At 39.5% G+C, this 14534-nt stretch overlaps 1 protein-coding gene across 3 annotated transcripts in view; it reads left to right on the forward strand.

Annotated features, from left to right (window-relative positions):
* Positions 1-14534, forward strand: part of SHROOM4 (shroom family member 4) — a 215017-nt gene that overhangs the window by 25582 nt on the left and 174901 nt on the right. The gene's annotated exons all lie outside the window — the stretch shown is intronic.

Below are 14534 nucleotides of genomic sequence, written 5' to 3' on the forward strand. Positions count from 1 at the left end.
CAAATATTTTCTCCCAGTCTGTGGCTTGCCTATCCATTTCTTAACAGTGTCATTTGAAAAGTAAAAGGCTTTTTTTTTTTGTTTTTTTTGCGGTACGCGGGCCTCTCACTGTTGTGGCCTCTCCCGTTGCGGAGCACAGGCTCCGGACGCGCAGGCTCAGCGGCCATGGCTCACGGGCCCAGCCGCTCTGTGGCATGTGGGATCTTCCCGGACCGGGGCACGAACCCGTGTCCCCTGCATCGGCAGGCGGACTCTCAACTACTGCGCCACCACGGAAGCCCTGTTTTTTTTTTTTTTTTAAATGTCTGTGTCTCTATCTCCATCTCTGTCTAGATCTCTCTCTCTCCATCCTAGTGGGTGTGAAGTTATATCTCATTCTGGTTCTGATTTGCATTTCCCTTAATGACTAATGATATTGAGCAGCATATTTTCATGTGCTTATTGGCCATTTGTATATCTTCTTTGAAGAAATGTCTATTAAATCATCTAAATATTAAAAAAGAAAAGTAAAATGTTTTAATTTTGATAAAGTCCATTTAAATATTTTTAAACATTTTATAATTTCAGCTTTTTGTGTCCTAAGAAGTCTTTGCCTTACCCAAGGTAACTATGATTTCTCTCCTATATTTTCTTTTAGAAGTTATATAGTTTTAGCTCTTGCACTTGGGTCTAGGATCCATTTGGGGTTAATTTTTGTAAGTTGTGTGAGATAATAGCTGAGGGTTTTTTGGTTTGCTTTTTGTTTTTGTTTGTTTTGCATGTGAGCATCCAATTGTTCCAGCAACGTTTGTTGAAAAGATTATCCTTCTTCTATTTAATTGCTTTGGTACCTTTGTCAAAAATCAATTGACTCTATACACATGGACACTGTAGTATATACCTTTGACCTATATGTTTATCTTTATGCCAAAACCATATTGTTGGTTTTTTTTACATCTTTATTGGAGTATAATTGCTTTACAATGGTGTGTTAGTTTCTGCTTTATAACAAAGTGAATCAGTTATACACATACATACGTTCCCATATCTCTTCCCTCTTGCATCTCCCTCCCTCCCACCCTCCCTATCCCACCCCTCCAGGAGGTCACAAAGCACTGAGCTGATCTCCCTGTGCTATGTATCTTTATAGTGTCTTGTATTCAAATAGTGTAAACCCTCCCACTTTGTTCTTTTTCAGAAGTGTTTTGGCTATTCCCAGTTGTTTGAATTTCCATATAAAGTTTAGAATCAACTTGTCAATTTCTATTTAAAAAGCCTGCTGGGATTTTGATTGGGATTACACTGTATCTGTAGATAAATTTGGGGAGAATTAACACCTTAACAATACTGACTTTTCCAATGTAGGAACAGGGTATATCTCTGTATTTAAATGTTCTTTAATTTATTTCAGCCGTGTTTTGTAGTTTCAATCTACAGCTCTTGGACATCTTTTGTCAAAATTATCCCTAAGTATTTCATATTTTTGATGCTATTATAAATGGTTAGTATTTTAAAATTTTACTTTCTGATTCTTGATTGCTAGTAATAGAAATGTGATTGATTTATGTATATTGATTTTGTGTCATAACCGTACTAATCTCTTGTTAGTTTTAATAGCCCTTTTGTAGATTTCTTAGAATTTTCTACCTAGCTGATCATATCATCTCTACATAAAGATAATTTCACTTCCTTTCCTATCCATATCGAAACCTGGTTTTAACCAGCAGTGTGTGAGTTAGATGTGTTATGTAACTTCTCTTAAACCTCTGTTTCCTCATCACTAATATGGAGATCTAATAGTACCTACTCATAGGGTTATTGTGAGGATTAAATGAGATAACATAGGTAATGTTACTAGTGCAGGACCTGGTAGAATATATAACCCCTAAATCTTTATCTTTGGGCCCTCCTCCTAGTCAACATCTATAGTAAGTGATATTCTCCAAACATTAATTTCCTTTTTTAATATCTGTCAATGAATTTATCCAAATGTAAAAAAACACATTGTATTGTCAGACTGTTCTAATCTTTGGAGGGGATATGTTTTCTAAGTATACTAATTGATGAAGTTGGACTTTGTTTTATTGCTATAAATTTACCATTTTAAGCCTTTTCCTGGACCTTCTCCAGCTTGATGGTATTGTCTCTGAGATGTGATGACCAGACCTGCACGCAGTATCCCAGATGAGGGCAAACCATGATGGAAGGAATTGAGGGCAGGGTGAGGTGAGGGAGTGAGGGAAAGGAACATCTCATTTTTTTTTTCTATTCCTGATATGCGTAGACCAATACTTATTTTAGCTGAAAGAAAAAATTAGGCTGGTGTCTTTGTTAAACAGTCTACAGTGCTTTCCAGATCTCTTTTCTTATTTAGAGCTGATAGCTTGGAACCCATATTCCCAGAGGCAGAACCTATACTACAAAAAAACCCCACAAAAACATAAAAAGCATTAATTATCTTATACTTGTCCCTTTTGAGACTCATCTGGAGTAGCTGGGAGTTCTCTTGTTTTCTCGGCATACAAGTATAAGTAGCCAGGGTGTCAGACAAAAGCCTCTTTGGAAGTGTCCAACCATCCCCCTCATTGCACTCCCATCTCTGTCCCTCTAACCAAGAGCACTCACTGGAAATATATGAATATTTATAGAGCTGTCTGCCAATTCTACCTGCTCCCCTTTAACCTGCAGTGGGCTTCAGCTCTATTTACATGACCTTTGTGGAGCAAAATAAGAATTTTGGATTAGAAAAATGGAGATAAGGTACCTATACCAGATTGTCCTTTCATGTTAACCTCCTATTACCATCCTAGTCTAAATTAGAACCTAAAGATGTAGAATGAGGGAAAATTTGCAGCTTAACTCGATATAGTTTGATGAGCCTTGCGCTAAAGAGAATATACCCCAGTGATTTCAAATAGGCTCTAATAGTTGGAGGGATGGGGGGGTGGGGGTAGGTGGGGATAAGGGAAGGAGGATTGTGCCCAGGCATAAGTTCAATTTGAGACTTTACTGTGGGGAGGATGAGAGAAATCCTAGTAGCCTGGCTGTTTAAGTTGCCCCCAGTGATTCTGCATATATGTAGGTAGGCCCCATCTGTCTTCTAACTTATTTTCCCCAAAACTGCCTATGCAGTCAGTAAACCAAAGTTTGGCATCTCTTATGTGTAAGGTCCCATTTCTGAAACTTAGGTAATTTCCTTCTCTGCCTGTTTGTTTTGTTCTGTGTTGTTTTTTTCTTTGGGGGGGGTTGTTTGTTTGTCGTTTAGCAAAGTGACTATTTGAGATGATTATTCAATTCATCTCAAGTATAGAATTAGAAATGGAGAACAGGTATGGTCCCTGACTTCAGGGAACTTTACCCTATCACACTCCACGCTCACCAGATTTTTAGTTCATGTCAAGCAAAATACCCTACAGTCCACAGTTGAAATTCTTACGTGATCTGTTACCTTGAGCAAGTGACTACCATTCTTTAGGCCTCATTTCTCCTAACTGTAGTGAAGACTTAAACTAAGCACCCTGTCAACCTCAAGAATTCTTATCCTAACCTTTATTTTCCCTTTGTGAGTGTGATGTGGTGCTTAATAAATTATTTATAATGGTGATGATGATGGTTTATTTTCAGATTAAAAATTTTTTTAAAACTACCCATTTGAATCTTAACTCTGTTGGGAGTTTTAGCTTTGCAGGCAATCAAATAAAACTCTTATAATATCCAGCTATATGTTCTTGAAAAGAGATCAAGTGAGTTAGAGATGAAATAGCTGGATCTGTTTGGGGTCAACACTTTAATATTTGTCTCTATAGTCATGGTTTTTATTAATATGAAACCCTCTGAGGACACAGACTCCTGAGTTGCCACTAGCCCATATGGTGCTTTTATGCCAATTACAAAAAGATCCTCCTTTCTTCAGGGGGCATTCAGCCCTGTGTAGAGCAACAGGCTTACCAAGTGGAGCCCAGGTTCCAATTTATTCCCTCAGCTTGGGGACCTTATACAGTGCTTGGATGCTATGTGATTTCATTAATAGCGCTTTTCATAATGTCCTTTTCAGATAGGACTCATTTTTTCTTGTTTTTCTAACTCTTTAAAATTGAGTTTTCCAATCAGATCTTATCAATGCTGTCACGGACTCATTTTCAGCCGCAGCATCCTTTGAGGTTGCAATGCAATCTTTGTTTCTTCTTCCTCACTTTCTTTCCCTTTGCCTGGAATACCATATTGTTGATTCTAGGCCCCATGACCTCTGCCTACTTTTTGGTTGACTTTTTAAAACTATCTTATTAATTTAGGTGGCTAAAATTCTCTCACCTGTATGCACAGAGAATTCTGTGTCTATTTTCCTGCCCTTGATATACACAGGGCTGACTCAGTACTCTTTTGCATACTTCCTTGCCCAAGGAATTTATTACTGAACAGTCATACAAAGAGGTCCTCGCCCATGTGCCAAACACCATACTGGGAGCTCACTATGCCTCTGGCACCTGGGCCTTTTCCCTTCACAAGATGCTCCCACTGCTTGCTATGAGTTTGGAGGACTCCCAAAGGCCCTCACTTGCCCCATCCCCCTTCCAGTTTTTTCAGCAGAAAGGGAACATTATACTGCTTTCCTAGTTTTGGCTCTAATCCCAGGCATTATCTCCCTCTGACTTCTCTTAAGAACAGTGTGGCGGTTTGTCTTAAGTAGTGGTGGTGGTGATGATAGTGCCCAGGTGAATCTCTAGGACAGGAAAGAAGAACCAGAGGTAGCAATGTCCAGGACAGGAGTGTTGCAGGCCATTGTGGGCCTCTCCTTCCTGTGTGTTTCATGTTCTCTGATTCCCACATAGAAATATCTGCACCTAGTTCCTGTCCAGGGACAGTCCAGGTAGCTGGGGATACAGACAAGTTTCTATTATCCATTTCTTGGCCTGGAATACTGAGGGAGAAATCCCAGAGCCACAGATGGTTGCCTTTGGCTTACCCTCCACAAACTGTTTGCTTCATGTTTAGCTCACTGAGTGCAATATCCACAATACTATTTTAATTATTCGTATCAGTGAGCTTGTGAGCTCTTACAAAGTTAGATCTTGCTTTTCCAAAATCTGGGTACCCCCAATAGTCAAGCCATCAACTTTTACCTTATTCTTTATTATTTCTTAAAACCATAAACGATTTCTTTTCTCTATTGCCTTTAAAGCCCCCTGTTTATACACTTTAGAGAACATGGACTCTGAAGTTCTTCAGGCCTGAATTCAAGTTTAGCTGTGCAAACTCTGTCTTCTGTAAAATAAGATGACTGTCAATCTCATTGAAGAGTTGTGAGAATTCAGAATGACTATCCGTGCTAAATTCCCAGCACACACTCCATCTTGGAAATAATTCTGTAGTTATGATTGTTAATGGCCTAAATTTTGAAATCATTATCATAATGCTCTTCTAAGGCAACATTTGTAATACCTAAAACTTATATAGTGGTAACTGTGGCAGATGGTGTTTAAGGGCTTCCCATTGATTCACTCATTTAATTCTCACAACAATCTTTTGAATATGTATTAATATCTCCATTTCAAAGATGAGTAAATTGAAGCACATAGAGGTTAAGTGCCCAAGGTCACTCAGCTGGAAAGTAGTGGAGCCAGGTGTTTGATCTCAGGCTGGCAACTCCAGATTCCATGTTCTTAACTACTGTGCCATATTAAATAAATTTGATCATGATTACTTTTTTTTTTTTTTTTTTGTGGTACGCGGGCCTCTCACTGTTGTGGCCTTTCCCGTTGTGGAGCACAGGCTCTGGACGCGCAGGCTCAGCGGCCATGGCTCACGGGCCTAGCCGCTCTGCAGCACGTGGGATCTTCCTGGACTGGGGCACGAACCCGTGTTCCCTGCATTGGCAGGCGGACTCTCAACCACTGTGCCACCAGGGAAGCCCCATGATTACTTTTAAATATGGCCTTTAAAGCTTTTTTTTTTTTTTTTTTTTTTTTTTTTTGTGGTACGCGGGCCTCTCAGTGTTGTGGCCTCTCCCGTTGCGGAGCACAGGCTCCGCACGCGCAGGCTCAGCGGCCCAGCCTCTCCGCGGCATGTGGGATCTTCCCGGACTGGGGCACGAACCCATGTCCCCTGAATCGGCAGGTGGACTTTCAACCACTGCACCACCAGGGAAGCCCTTTGAAGCTATTTTGGGTTGATGATCAGTTACTGAGGGCCTCCTGGATGATAGGAGTTGGGACAAAGAGAAAAATGTAAGTTACCTTTTTTCTTGCTGAGAAGATTTTTTCTAGAAAAATTAAATATAGTTTGTCCTCTGTCAAAATTAATTTAATTGAAGAATAGAAAACATTACCATTCAATTCCACTTTGCTTTTTAAAAAAGTTTATTGGAGTATAGTTGAGTTACAATGTTGTATTAGTTTCAGGTGTATAGCAAAGTGATTCAGTTATACATATACATGTATTCATTCTTTTGCAGATTCTTTTCCCATATAGGTTATGTAAGTTACAACTTTTTAAACAGTCTTACCATCCAAAAAAAGGAGATGGACAAACACACGAGAGAAGCCATAAGGACAGCTTGGAAAGAGTTAATAAATCTGTCAATTAATTACAGCTGTCAATACTTCGCTTTACCTTGACGGCTTTAGGGCCTCCTAGGCCAGTGCATTTCAAACATTACTGTGCATACAAATCACTTGGATACTCTTAAATGCAGACTTTGATTCGATAGGTCTGGCTGCGGCCAGAGATTCTGCCTGTCTAAAAACTCCCAGGTGAGGCTGATGATACTGGTCCAAAGACCACACTTAGAGTAGAATGGTATGACACATTGAGGGTCTACTATGTAATATGGTGCTTTCTAGTTAAGCAAAGACATGTTGAAGACTTTTAAGCTGATTATATGGGGACTAGGGTGATAGTTGGAGAATGTTGTAGAATTGATTTAAAAATTGGTGTGGTATGTGAAGAGTACTTAGGAGTCTGAGCAAAGGATTAATATGGTCATAAAGGTGATTCTTGGTGCTTTGTGGAGGGTGGATAGTGGGGGCCAGAGTCTGGAGGAGATCCAGCTAGGAGACTAGTGTGGAAATTCAGGCAATGAGAGGGTAAATGCCTGGAGTGTGATTATGGCAGTGGAAATGGGCAGGAAGAGACAGAGATTGGCCCCAGGAGAGACTGGCTCCAAGAGAGATTGATTTCTGCAAACCACCAAAAATTTAGCACACTTAGGATCTCCTCAGTAATAGCTTAGAAGTGAATAGTACTCTGTTTGAAAAGTCACTTTCACATCCATTATCTCATTTCATCAATACAGCAACTATGGGAGATTAGTAGCTACTTTCACCCCTATTTTACAAATGAAACTGAGATAATGTAGCAGCAACTTAAACCATGTCTGAGAAAAGGCAAAGCTAATGCAAGAGAAAAGACACTGTGGAAAGGGTCACAATTATTCATCTTGTTTTTATAAACTGATTTTTTTCTCATTAAGAGTAATATATTTTGATTATAAAAGTAATGTATATTTGAGATCATACTACGTGGCTATATTGTCTGTATCCTTCCCTCAAATTCTTCCACTTAACTTGTTATGGCTCTTTTTCCTTGTCATTAGGAAATTTTTAAAACTTACTTTTAGATCACTGCATAATAATAGCCCCATATGGGTGCATTATAATTTAATTTACTACTTCCATGTAATTGGCCATTTAGGTTTGCAGTTTTTTTGCTATTATAAATAATATTGTGGAGAATATCTTTGTACATACATCTTGGTCCAAGCATCTGACAATTTACTTAAAGACGAATCAACTCTTTAAGAAGTTTTCTATTGATTTACAACTGGCTGACTTAATGCTTGATAAAAGATTGGGTCAGCAGCCTAGGGCTTGAGGAGGTTACCCAAGCATCTCTCATTGTCTCAGATGACATAGTGAGCTCTTGCTGGGCTGCCAGATTCATGAAATCATGTCTTGTAAAATTCTGCTGCATTCTGGCATCATCATTGAGCTTGACTCTCCTCATGGTGGTCCATCGGCAACAGGTATGACTACCCATTGGGCTCTGTGCTGGGGCTGGAGTGAGACAGTGGGGAGAAACAAAATAGAAGGCCTAACTCCTGCCTGTATGGGGCTTATCAGCTCTTTAGGGACAGACACATGTGGGATAATTAAGGAACAGATCAAATCAAAACACCGGGATATGTAGCTTGAAAGTCTGTAGAGAAAAGCAGATATGTTTATGCTGTTATGGGTGATTTTGTTTTCCTTTTTTTGCTCATCTCTATATTCTGAGGTATCTATATGGAAGAGTTAGGAAGGCAGTGTCGTATGGATCTGGAGGCTGAGTTGAACTGAAATTCTGTCATTTATTCCTTGTGTAACCTCAGACAAGTTATTGAACCTCTCCAAGCCTAATTTTTCATCTGTGGATTGTGGATAATAATAAGATTTATATGCAGATTTTCTCATGTGAGGAAACGATCTAAGCCACGAAGTGCTTAGTCCTGTATCTGGCACAAAGTAATGCTTATTACTAGGTAATAAGTACTGCCTAGTATTATTATTATTAATATATAATATAACATAATATAAATATAATATATATTGATATTATTTAAATAAAAGGTTAAAATATATTGTCATTTTATATGTATATGTATGTGTGTATGCATATACATATTCCTACCTATTCTGTTCTCTGTAAATATAACTATATACACACACACACACACATCTATATTTATAGTTATATTTAGAAAGAATAGAATAGGTAGGAATTTAAAGAAGCCTAGAAATCTAATTTTGATTGGTCCTACTTCAGGAAAGAAACTTTCCTTAGACTGCCAAGGTGAAGTTGCTGCTTCCCCCCATCCCCCACCACCACCGATGTTGGGGCCTTGGTTCCTTAGTTGTGCAGGACTGGCACTGTTCAGGGGGATGTGTTGAAAGACTACAAGTTGTGGAGCCACAGACATTTGGGTTCAAAGCCTGGAAGTTCTCTTTCCTAGCCAGGTAATTACCCTGAGTAAGTTCTGTGAAGCAACAACCTGTGTCTCCTTTTCCTCATCTGTCAGAGGGCAATCACTCTTAGGTCACAGGATTGTTGTCAGGACAATTAAATTGAGTAATAATGATTGTTTAGTCAGTGGTTGAGTGCAAATTCTATTCTTTTCATTTCTTATTGGAATTTCAGCCTGGCTTTTGCGACACCACACCCTCCACCTCTTCTCTTAGCCTGAACTAGGACCACTTCCCTCACATCTCACACCTTGATGAGACTTTGGCTCCTAACAGTATCTCCTTTTACTTGTCAGCTGTTGGTCTCATAATGTATGTTAAAATGTCCTTTTAGCTAGCTATTCAGAATTTTGCTTCCCAGACTCTGTTTCTTCAACCTCCCTTTTACCTTCCCTTGTCAGCATGCCATTTATTTCTCTTTACTTGCTTCAGACTTGCCCCACCTCCAGGTCAGTTGGGGTGGGGGTTGGGAGGTTTCCCATGATTAAAGCCAAACATTTTTTTCCAGCTTTGGAGTCCTTGCTCTGGCACTGTTCCTAAAAACTGAACTGTCTGCTGGTTAACACCCCCTCCCCCAGCCCCACTCTCTGTATTCACACCTAGAATTCTTTTCTCCTGAGTATGATCTTTAATCCAAACTGGGCCTGCCTCTGGTCTGGCTTGCTTGGTGCTGATTCCTTTTTCTTTTTTTGTGCTTCTGGTCCAACAGGCACATCAGCTGCAGTAGAAAGAGGCCCTTAGGTACCACTGACTCTCCTACTCAAAGCCTAGTGTCAGCTGTTTCTAAGGAACTAGGCTGCTAGTTAAGGCAGTCGACACCACATAGCCCTAAACATATTCTAGGCCAAAATTGGTATTTTCTCTGCTCTCTGGGCATAGCATTTTTTGAGATCCCAACCAAGTATCCAAGAACTTGGAGCAGATCCAAAGCTGCAGTTTCAGGGGCACGTTGGCACTGCTTGTTCACAGGTACCTCAGTAAGAGTACTGGGAAGCAAGTGAGGAAACAGAAAAAGATCATTCACATAGGGAGGGTGATTTAAGATGTGAGGGTCAATTTAAGAAATGATTATATGACAAAAGTACATTTTGCCAAAATGATGTTGAACAGATCAGCCTTTGTGAGTTTTTTTCAATTGTCCCTTGTATAATTCCAGGGCCGACCAATAGTTTGCCTCCTGACAAGTTAGCTTGTTTCCTTTTATCAGACCAAAGTTTTAGAACCTATAGTGTTTGCCTTTATGCCTTGGCTGCTAGGAAGCTTGGAGCAAATTTGAATTTTCAACTGAAGCACATATCAACAAAAGGTTTTCTTCTTTTAAATAAAATCATCTCCCCCTCTGTTTTTTTAAACCTCTTTTAAAACCTCTTTTAAAACCTTTTTTAAACCTCTTTTTAAACCTCTTTTAAAACCTCTTTTATGGTCCTGTGATATAAGAATTTTTATTGTAAGGTACTTCAAATCTTTTTGGATATAAGTAGGGTACCTGGTGGGTACGGCTTGTCATCCTTGATTTTTTTGCTATCCTAGGAAATAGGCAAAAGTGCAAGAGAAATTCTTCAGTCTTCCTTGGATGAGGCAACAGACCTTACAGGGAGAAGCACCCCTGCAAGCTTAGCTTAGGTAGAGAGAGGGAGCTGTGCATGGTCTTTGGTATTTCGCTTGGCAGGAGCTCTATTCTCCAGTCCCAAGCTGGTGTTTTGTGAAATTAGATGCAGATGGTTCAGGTGAAAAATAGCACATTTTAGACATTTTAATGGGTGTTGTTGCTACCTGACACCATTCTGAGACAGGAGGGAGGCTGAGGTGTCTTTTTCAGCGTGAACTTTGTAATATGCAATGATAGGGAGCTGGGGTCCTAGCTTCCTGTATTACCTCCAAGAATGTGGTTGTGAGTCCTCAGTTTGGGAATTCAAGGAGACAGGTGACCTTCAGATAGTACCTTGGAGTCCTCCACCAGAAAAGGGAGCTTGTTCTGTAGACTAGGGTTTCTTGTCTGTATTCTACCTCAAATGAGAGCCAACATTGCCTCAGGGGACAGGTGTCACCACCATCAGGTTAATTTTCCTAAAGCCCAACTTTGATAGTGTCACTTTTTTTCTCACCACTCTTCCTTGGATCTGCCTCATGCTCTCCCTTCTGATCCATCTTGTTCATTGTGCCCTTGTCATTCCTTTTAGCTAAAGCCTAATTTATTTATCAAAAAGGAAGTACCTCTCATGAAGCTGTGCAAGGAGCTTTGGTGTCAGTCAGACCTGGGTCTAAACTTTGGCTTTGTCACACTGAAATAGTGTGGGATGACCCTTTATGAACCACATTTACTCACCTGTAAAATGAGATCAAGGGTACTTCTATGATAGGGTTATTGTGAAGCTTAGTATATTAAGGCAAGATCTATCATTTATTGGGCATATAATCTTCATATCATCATTATTATCTCATGCACCCTTTAAGTCAGGTACTAGAAATAGCACACAAGACAAAAAATCATGAATTAATGGAAATTCTCCCTGAAAATCCCTTGTATTGCAATAAAGCGCTACATCTATGTATAGAACCCCAGATAGTAATGCTTTAAGTATGTGAGCCTCTGATCTGGACTAAAGAAGGGAACAGGATACTTATTCCCCTACTGGCTTTGAAGAAGCAAGCTGACATGAATGTGAGTTACCTATGAAGGAGGCCATGTGGCAAGCAAATGAAGGCAGTCTTTAGCTGACAAGCAGCAGGACTCCAAAAGCCTGCGAGGAACTGAATCCTGTCAACAGTCACATGAGCTTGGACGTGGATTCTTCCCCAGATGAGCCTCAGATGAGACCCTAGCCCTGACCAACACCTTGATTAAAGCCTTACAAATGACCCAGCTAAGCCATTCTTGGACTCTTACCCACAGAAACTGAGAGATAATAAATGTGTGTTGTATCGAGCCAAAAGAAAATAAAAGGAACAAATGGAAAGTGTTTATAGAGTTGTCTGGATATTCAAACCATTTTACCTCTATGATGACCATTATATTTCTAGTGGTGAATAGGGGAATCTGTGGAGAACTCTACAGCTTTTGTTTGTTGGATTTGTTCCTTTTTGTTTTCATATTAAACCTCTACCTTAATCCAAGTTAATAGAATTGTGGTTGTGAACATATATGCTGTATGTAAAGCACTTAGCCCAGTTTCCACCACTACCAGTAAGGACTTAATAAAATGTTAGCTGCTATTTTCCTTAGTAGTAGCAATAATAGTAATACTAGTACGATATGTGACAGCACACAGCACAGGGCCTGGTACATAGTCATTGCTCAATAATGTTGGATGGTTTTGGGTAATTGAATCCATGTATTTACTATTCTTTTAAAGTATAGTAAAGAAGGATTTGGCCACCTGCTTCCTGTCTTTCCAAGTTTCCTTCTATGGTCCTTTGGCCATTGGTCACATTTCATCATGAAGTTTGTTCTCAAGTAATTCTGAAGGCCAGGAGTCTGCCTTGTTCACCTTTGCACTCCCACAGTTCCTGGCACATGATAGGTACTCAGGGAAGGAATAGATGGATGGAGGAAGCAAAGGTTTGAATCAAGCAAGGAAAACCTTGCTTTGTGAGATTTTAGGGACCAGACTTCAATTTGGGCTATTGCTGCTTTTTCTGGGCTTTTGGTACCAGGCCTTGATGGTTCTGTATATTCTTATTTTATTTATTTATTTGTTTTTGTTTTTGTTTTTTGCGGTACGCGGGCCTCTCACTGCTGTGGCCTCTCCCATCGCGGAGCACAGGCTCCGGACGCGCAGGCCCAGCGGCCACGGCTCATGGGCCCAGCCGCTCTGCGGCACGCGGGATCCTCCCAGACTGGGGCACGAACCCGCATCCCCTGCATCAGCAGGCGGACTCCCAACCACTGTGCCACCAGGGAAGCCCTGTATATTCTTGAAACCTTGCTTTGAGCTGGCAACAGTTATACTCATTATGGGGTCTCTCAGACATAAGTATAAAATATAAAATATAAAAATATAAAAATTGGCTTTGGTACATTGAGCACTTCAATGGAGAAATGGCCCTTGAGAAGGGAGATGATAGAACAGCAAATAAGAGCATGAGATTTAGAGTAAAGAGGAAACCTTGGTTCAAATCCTAGTTCTGTCACTTCTAGGTATGTGACCTTGGGAAGTCCTTTAAACCTTCTGAGCCTCAGACTCCTCATATGTAAGATGGGGGACAATATTACATACCTCCTGCTATTGTTATGAGGGTTAAAATATGTGTGTTTGAAGCTGTGGTACATAATAGTTGCTCAATAAATGGTAGCTACTACTTTTGTTGCATACCATATTTCTTCTTTTCAAAATGAATATATCTTTATTTTCCATGTAATCAAAAACAATACTGTTTATTGTTTTAATATTAACTTAGAAGATACATAAACGTTTAAAGAAGAAAATGAAAATTACCTGCATTCTATCACCTAGAGATAACCAGATTGATAATTAGGTGTATATATATCTTACGCTAATTTTTTTCTGTTTATATACACATATTAAAAATGAGGTCATAGAATATATATTGTTTTATAGCCCACTTTTTTATACCTGACAATATGTTGCAGAAATCTTTTCCAATCTACATAATCATTTTAATGACTTTACAGTGTCACACTTTATGACTGTATGAATACTATAAATATTTTAATCAGAACCACATTAATTTAATTCACTTCTAATGTTTTGCTATTATAAACAGTGCTACAGTGGCCATTTGTGTACATACATCTTCACACACTTGTCTAATTATTTTATTTATTAAGAGATATTCATAGAAGAAGCAGAATTGCTAGGTCAGACGGAATACACTTTAAATATCATCCCCTTCATTAACTACAGCACATACTGGGTTAATTTGTATTAAATGGAATAATGAATGGGAGGAAGCTTTGTAAACTGGCAAGTGCTATATAAGTACGAGTTATTGCATTGCAATTGTTATTGTTGGAGGCGTGGCAGAATGATGACCTTAAGGACTAGAAGGGGGGAAGGCTCAATTTCTCCCTGATTCCCATGAATCACACCTATAGGAACATGCATGCATAAGTGGGTGGTTACCGTTTATCCTAAAGGATCTATATCTTCATTCCCTCCCCCAGACTTCGAAGATGAAGAAAGCCTCTTGTAAACTTGAATTGAAAAATTGCTTTTAAATATGGCTCTTTTAACCAAATGTTCAGACCTATTTCTTTGCCAACCTTTAGTTCTAGGACAGCACTGGAATAAAGAAGGTCTCCCAAGATAGTTCTGCCCTGAGTTGTTCTGCTATGCTCTTGCGCCCCAAGCCTGAGGTCCTGGCGACTTTATTTGTGTCTGGGGGTGGGGTGGGAGCTGTGGGGGGTATCGGGGAGAAATACTTTTTTAAAGGCAAGGCTGGCATAAAAACAGAACGAAATAATGCCATTTGCAGCAACATGGACTGACCTAGAGATTATCATACTAAGTGAAGGAAGACAGAGAAAGACAAATAGCATGATATCACTTATACGTGGAATCTAAAAAAATTATATAAATGAACTTATTTACAAAAAAG

This window comes from Globicephala melas, chromosome X (genome assembly GCF_963455315.2).
Source record: "Globicephala melas chromosome X, mGloMel1.2, whole genome shotgun sequence".
NCBI lineage: Eukaryota > Metazoa > Chordata > Mammalia > Artiodactyla > Delphinidae > Globicephala > Globicephala melas.